This window comes from Neophocaena asiaeorientalis, unplaced genomic scaffold (genome assembly GCF_003031525.2).
Source record: "Neophocaena asiaeorientalis asiaeorientalis breed wild unplaced genomic scaffold, Neophocaena_asiaeorientalis_V1.1 scaffold603, whole genome shotgun sequence".
In the NCBI taxonomy this organism is placed as follows: Eukaryota; Metazoa; Chordata; class Mammalia; order Artiodactyla; family Phocoenidae; genus Neophocaena; species Neophocaena asiaeorientalis.
The window spans coordinates 3,014,914-3,022,803 of NW_020175662.1; positions in this window are offsets into that span (position 1 = coordinate 3,014,914).

Here is a 7,890-nt window from a genome sequence, read left to right on the forward strand (position 1 = left end):
CTCTAGAACAAAGGGGCTCTCATATCCTCTTAGCTGTACAGGAAATTAAAAAGGCCAAATTTGGAAAGTAAAGAATGCATTTTTGGATGTTTTTCGGATATTTGAAAAAAAACAACCCTCTAAATACTTTGTACCAAAGGTAGTAATGAACATGGCCTCTCTACAGACCACAGGCTACTCATGGGTGCCATGACCCTCAAATCATACCCAAAAGATAAAATAACTCCTGGTGAAGAGGTGGCTCAAAGGCTCTAGTGAGACCAGACAGACATAGATCAGTAAGATTGCTTTATAAGAGGTAGCATTTAATTCCTCCTGCTAGAGTTCATCAGAAAAAGGGATGCTTTATGCACTGACCTCCTCTATAGAGACTCAGTTCTAATGTATTATCATTTGATCACATTCAATAACTCCATCAATGACCAATGGAAAAATCCATGGTAATGTCTGTTTTATGGATGGAGAACAAACTAAAAAGAAGGGGGAGAAAGTCTTTATAGGAAAGACTATATTTGAGTGTAAGTTGTTACTTTGGAAATCCTAAATTCGCAGGGAAATAAAACTCATCACAAGTAGTTGAAGCTAAAATGGCCAAAAACAAACTAATAGATATATAATAACTATGTCTAGTCCAGAAAAAGAGACTGAAAAAGTAACTGGTATTTATAATCATTTTGAACACTTTTTGTTGCATTCTCTTACAAATAAGATTAAAATGTAGTGATACCACGCACACATATAGTCTATCTTTTAGATATCAGCTAAAAGAATATGCAGTTAAATCTCAAGGTTGTGTTTATTCCTATCTAAAAAATTATCTTCTTCTGGAGAGCACATAATCTAAACATATAATAAAATGTACACTCAGTTGCCTTTTGATTTTATTTTTTAGAAACAAATCAAATTTGAACATTAAGAGTCATCAACTTTTGTCAGTTAATGCAAACAACTCCTACAGCTTTCCCTAGTACCACTGCTGTGGATGATCAACATAAGTACTTACACCTTAGAGCAACTGACAAATCTCTCCATGCTTAATTTTTGTCTTCAACAATCCTCTATACTCTAGAAACTGGAAAAATCAAGATGACTTCTGCCCTCAGGTTTGGGATGGTGAATTTTCCAGAAGAGGGTAGATAATGTAAAGTTTTAGATCAAATCCTTATTAGAACTATTTGCTTTTGCTTTAAATGAGAAAAAGAATTAACTTAGTTTATGGTCCTGAGCATGAATCTCTAGGCATAACTTCTGACAACTGCATAATACATAGTAGGCCCCTGAATATGTTTGTTGAATGAATGAACAAATAAATGAATATGAGTTCATGTTGCAATCAACTTTCTAAAAATACTTATGCTCTGGAGACTTCTTGGATTGATAATCATACATCTTTAGAGAAATAAGAGATTTCAATGGAAAATTTTGCACGTGAAAAATGTTTATCCATCCTGCCATGTGTGAATAAACTGGTTGATAGACCAAACTGATCCAAATGTGCAACAAGATTTAAGACTATATGGTCTAATGCAAAATGTTTTTTGCTTTTACTGGAATGTAGTTGACTGAGGTTGTATCTACCCAATGTCAACTACCAGGGCATTTAAAAATATTCCTTAATGATAATGGAATTATTTGGTTTCTCTCCAAGTGTTTTAACATAAACACAGGCTTACTCAAGGTGACCTATTCCTTGGTGAATACCTAGTGTCTACAGAATACCTCCTTGTTAGAAAAAGACTTCACCCAGCCCTTTGCTACTTCTGTTGTTTTACTGAAACAGTAGGGAAAGGTCAGGATAAATTAAGGGCCATGATTCTATTGATACTCAATATCTATAAATCATGCCTGTTTCATCTGTGTTTCTTTGACCTATTTTGTGCATCAAATACAAGAGAGCACAACCGGACGGAAACTGCTTTTCAAAAAGTAACTCAGAACATAGCATCTACTTTCAGCATGGTCTGTATGTCTCTTAAGTGGTGACTGTCATATTCAGAAGCTAAGTATTGGATGCAATTATATCTTTCACTTTTTGCTTGTCCATTAGTTGAATAAGCTGCCAGAAAACTGCCATTTAGGCTAAGAGCTACTATCTGTTGCTGAACTAGCTTAAATGGTATTCAATAAATGATTAGGAATGTCATTATTGAGTTGCTATCCAAAGTCACACACATGCTAATAAAGATGCCTCCAGCATCCATAGGTCAAATGCCAAGAAACAGATCCACAAATACAAGTTAGTCTGTTGTTACTCTTATGTTATTGGGCAAGTATGACATATAAGGTTCAAGCTATCCCAAGAAGAGAACCACTTCCTGCTGGTCTTGTGACCTGGTCATTCCCTTGATACCCAGCTGACACACATGGCCTCACCACCAGTAGAAACCAAGGCTTGTCTGATAAATAGTAACTGGAGTACTTCAACGTTTGCAGTCTGAAAAAGGCAGTCCAAAGGAACAGGAAAAGCTCTAGATACATCATATAGACTGAGGTGGGGGAGGAGGGGAGAAGGTTCCCAGACCATGACAAATAGCTGATAGCTGGCTTCCATCAAAGGAAGGTTACAACGCTCTAGAGCAGGGGTGCCCAACCCCCAGGCCACGGACTGGTAGTGGTCTGCAGCCTGTTAGGAACCCGGCCGCACGGCAGGAGGTGAGCTGTGGGTGAGCCAGCAAAGCTTCATCTGCCGCTCCCCAACGCTCGCATTACCGCCTGAGCCATCCCCCCCACCAACACTCCGTGGAGAAATTGTCTTCCATGAAGCCAGTCCCTGGTGGAGACAAGGTTGGGGACCACGCTCTAGAGGTCCACCTCTCCTGAGGGAGGGAAAGGAGGAGGCTGGGGTTTTAGGGGAAACTCCATGTCTGCTTGTCTTCAGAAGCTTTGAGAGGCTCCCTGACCCGTGGGCAGAATCACGAAAATGGCAAGTCTGCAGGAAGTCTGTAGATGAATAGATGGAAACAGGAGGGAAAGTGGGGTATGATTGAGGGATAACAAGGCTGGCCCAGGGACACTGAGAGCTGCAGACGGAAGTGTGCATTTGTGGGAGGAACTTTCCTGTGAGGCTATCGTTCAAGGGAAAGGCATGTGTCCAGTTGGGCCTTGAAGGATGGGCTCCTTCCTCCTCGGAATTTGTGTGTGAGTGTTCTCAGGGCAGCCTTGGAAGCCTGACTACCAGCTCCCCTCTGGTCTCCCAAGCACCTCACACGGGCCCAGACCCCAGCAGTGTATCTCTCCCCGGAGCTATGTGTGGCTGGCCAGTGCGAGAAGCCTCCAGAATTCTCCGAAGGAGCTCGGCCCCCGGCCCCCACTAATCCTTTGGTGAAGGGAAGAGATCTGGTCTGAGTGTGCCTGTTAGCCTGCGGCCGCCTGCCCCACCTTAAGAGAGTGAGTGATACTGATGGAGGGGCGCCACCCCCCGCCCCCAGTTGCCTGAGCCTCGGGCTGGGAGACGGCGCTGGGGAAGAGACCGGGGCAGAGCGGGTTCCGAGGGCTGTAAGACTCCAAGCAGCAGGCGTCAAGCCTCTCGCGGGCGCCGAAGCACCTCGTAAAAACCTAAATCGAGATCACCCCTTCCCCAACCTGTAGTCGTCCCCGGGGCTTGGCGACCGCTAGGGCCGCCCTCGGGTCCCCGCGCCCCGGAGCGCCAGGCTCGGCCGTCCGCAGGGCCACGCCTGGCACTAGGCGCCGCCGGTCGCTCCGCGCCCAGGCTTTGGGGTCTCCCCGCGCCCAGACTTTGGGGTCTCCCCTTCGCGCGCTGGCTCTGGCAGCTAGACGCTCCGGGTTCGAGGCGGCCAGCGCGAGGCCTGAGTTGGCCGCCCTCGCCGGGGAAAGGAAAAGCCAGAGGTGGCCGCCGCCTCCTCCCCATTGCCCAGCCTGGCGTGCTCGAAACTAGGAAAGGTTGGGATCCCCCGCGTTCAACACATACGCACGCGCGAGCACACACGCACACACTGAGAGAAGCGCGTGCACACGCACGCTTTGCTCTCCTGTCCAGAGTTGGAGAGGGGGCGCTTTGGCAAACTTGGTCGACCCGCCGGATGACCACTTGCGCACAGAGGCCCCCCTCCCTTAAACTCTCAGTTTTAGAAGATTCTTTTCCCCCCACGACATTTCCGTAAGTGAATCAAAGCAGAATCCAGTCTCCGAGACAGCCCCGTCCCTTTAGGTAAACTTCTCAAAATGCACCAGGTGGCCCTGGGTCTCCAAACCTTCCTGCGCTCGGGCGCCGCAGCCGCCCTCGCCGGGCTCCGCTCGCAGGCTGGAGAGCGCCAGGTTTGCGCGCAGACACCCGCGGCTGGGGCGCCTCCGGCCGGGTGGCGCTGCCCAGGACCACGCGACCCGCGGGAAGGGGCGCCCGGCCCCGCGCCGCACTTGCCTAAAACTAAACCGCCTGATGACAGCCGCTCCTGGCGCTTACACATTAAGAAACCCAAATTAAGAAGTGGGTGAACTGGGGAAGGAGGGAGCCAGGGGAGTTTGCACCCTGTATCTCAGGTATGAGCACTTTTCACTGACATTGATGCAACTGCATTAGAGTTAATGGCAGCAGCCTGCTTCTCATTATTAATTGTCTTTGTGTTTGGATAAAGTATGTAATCTTCTCAGCCACACCATTAAAATGGGTTGCCTTTTCAATTAAGAACTGTCGTGAGCACAGCAGTCAATTTTCCTAATGAAGATGCATTATATTTTAACATTTTTTTTAAATAAAGGAAAATCCCAGGTTTTTATTAGACACGATTATGGAGAAATACAAGAGAGTTTCTCTAAAATGTATGCGACCATGTAGTGCATTAAACGCCAGGCTTTTAAATAAATTGAAATTTCTGCAGATAAAAGGAAAGCATGAGTATCAAATATGTTCAAACCCACTTCATTCAGATTTCAAAAAGCAAATACGATGAGTTCATTTTTTTCAAATGCACTTAACAGATATAACAATAAAAACAAGTCAGTGACTGAAAATATGCCTGTAAACTTTCGGGGGATCCCTTCTAGTTTAGAGATAATTTGCAGATCTTAAACTAAAGCAGTGATGTTTGTTGAAAATGCACTACGCACATTTAGATAACGTGCAGTCTTTGAACAAATACCTCAGCTTGATCATTAAGGGGCAAAAAATGTTGGGGCTGTGCACTTACAATTAGTTTTTGTTTATCTGTTTTCTTCCTTGCTTTCATATTTCGTCTTTAAAAAGAGAAAAATTGAAAGCTAATGACTCTAGCAGAACTGCTTAAAATTCTACACCTTTGTGATAAGCAACTTTTCAATTATTGTAAAAAATTAAAATCGCAAAATTCTAATGTCGAAGTTTAAAAACTGGTCAGAAAGTTCATGCCTGGATATGAAAGTGGAAAGTTTGCATCCGTGAACAAAAATGAAAAGTGTGCGCTATTCATTTTCTAATCTTGGGAATATGGGTGCCTGTAGTAAAAAGGATCTGTCAAGATCTATGTTTTCTTTGTTAATAAAAAAAAATTTAAGTTACTGTATTTTGCATATGAAATACTATTTTAGACAAACAATTCCTCTTTTTTCTTTCCCCATTCAACGTGAATCCTCTCAGAGGAGCCACATTACAGAATAGTGTTGGAGGGAAAAAAAAAATAAGTCAAATTCTTCTAAATAGAAGAAAAAAGTTCCCAACAACAGCCAGGCTTTTTTTTTTTTTTTTCTTTGTAAGGCGACATCAGTTGGTTATTTTGCAGACATGATCTTTTCCAGGTTTTAGGTGTTATGTCTTTTAAAAACTGAACTCTTTTTAAATCAACCAGTCCTTAAAATGATCTGCAAAGGGTGGGAAATTAGATTTTCGATTAAAACCTTATCCCATCTCGAAGGATTACTTTATATTGATTCTTAAATATGGCTACAATTGATGGGCTCTAATTAAAAATCCAAAGGAAAAGTCTGCCGTGCCCATATAAAAGAAGCTTTTCATATACGGGAAATAAAGCTTGTAAAAGGTTACAAATAAAAGATTAGAGATTTATCCAAACTAGTTTAAAGCTTCACTGTGGTTTTCTTTTCTTCTTTTTTTCCTTTCTTACAAAACCATTCCCGGGTCTTTTTTCCCCCAGTTTTAAATGAAGTTTGCAAACAGGCAAGATATTGGACTGTAATGGTGGTTTTATATCAGCTCTGTAAGCTCAAGGCTGCTGCCTGCAGTAGAATTGATTTCAAGGAAACTTCAGGACCAAGAGATGAAAATTACATAAACTGACAGCTACCACCCTTCAACAGTCCATCCACATTCCCGTCCACACTCTCCTGACACCCAAACCCACACTCCCACCCCTCACATTGCTCTCCGTCTCTCACAGTCACACATGCCCTTCCTATCCCTCACCCTAACCCTGCTCTGCACACACCCTTGGTCCTCACGCGCTTAGGGACAGGCGCATAGCTTCCAGCTCACATTCAGCTCATAAATGTCTCACAGCCCCACATCTCGCACTTGTCACACAATCTTAATCCGTTTCATTCCGGAACAACATGGTCCTCTTTTCCTCTTTTTTTTTTTTTTTTTTTTGCATTTGGAATTTGCCTCCGACTCTTTTATCAGGACAGCACAATCCTATCTTTGAAGTCATTTCTTTCCCCCTTACCCTCTTTTTTCTGAAGCACCAGCAATGCAGGGCATAAACGACCCAAGCTTAATTCATAAGTGATCTGTGGCCTTCTTTTTTTCCCCAATTCTGCCAGCATCGCCAATCTTTAGCTCTTGTTAAAAAATTAATTAAAGTTAATCTTGTCAAAGTTTTTAATAAAGAAGTATTTTAAAACCTAATGAAAAATGACTTCTTTCTAAATATCGTGGCAGTTCTAAGGCAAGATGTGGTCCCCCACTGTCCACTGAATCACTGAAAGGATTGGAAATTAATCTTCATATTTCTGAAGTAAGTGTTCAGGGAGTCTAACTGGCTCCTTCCCCCCTGAGAGGCTGTGTTCTCACGGAATATGGGTTTTGTTCTTCATCTTCTTTTTTAATTAGCCGGAAAGAATCCTGAGATCGCTCTCCTTCCTCGTCCCACTCCTCCACTCCCCCACACCACCATACTTAATAAACTTGGAGGAAAGTTTGGAATATTTTAAACTGGCCTGGCATGTGGGGTGGAGAATGTAAGCCCAGCTAGCACCAGACGTGCATCTAGATTTCGATATATGAATATCAGCCATATTTTGGAAACTGCATGCAAGCTCTGACAAATAATTTGATTCCCCGTGTACTGGTTTTCTTAATTTACCTTCTGAATGCTTACATCCCATATTTATAGCAAGATAATTGTACTCATGGCAATTAAAAACCATCCAGTTGTTAATGAAAATTACTTAAAAACATAAAGCATGCTACTAGAAGTCAGATTCATAGGGAAAAATTTAAAGACAGAGGACACAGGAAAAAAAATGTTAAACATGAACAGAGAAAATAAAATGACCACATAGTAAGTGTACTGGAAGTTCAAGGACTTACAGAAAATCGAGTTAGACTTTTCATACAAGGAGTCTTTTTCTCCCATCAGGTGTCTAAGGTTTTCAGTACAACAGCCAGCAACCCCCACCCCCACCCCAAAGCTAGTGGCTTTTGTCCTGAACTAGAGTAGGGTTTGTGGGGACTGTACCTGAGCCCGGCTGTCTGCAATTTCCAAATTGGCAAGAAGAGACTGGAAGATAAAGAGCATGATCTTACAGGTGAAGAGCAATTTTGCAACTTTTCCAGGAGACACCCAGGAGAAAGCTTGCTTGCTACCAACTGCTGCAGAGTCTGGGCAGAATTCCTCTAGAAAGAAAAAGAAAGTCTTTTCCCACCCCCACCCACCCCCCCGCCTGCCCCTCACTGTCTTGTTCTCTTTCTCCTCTCTGTCTCTCTCTCTCTCTCTCTCTCTC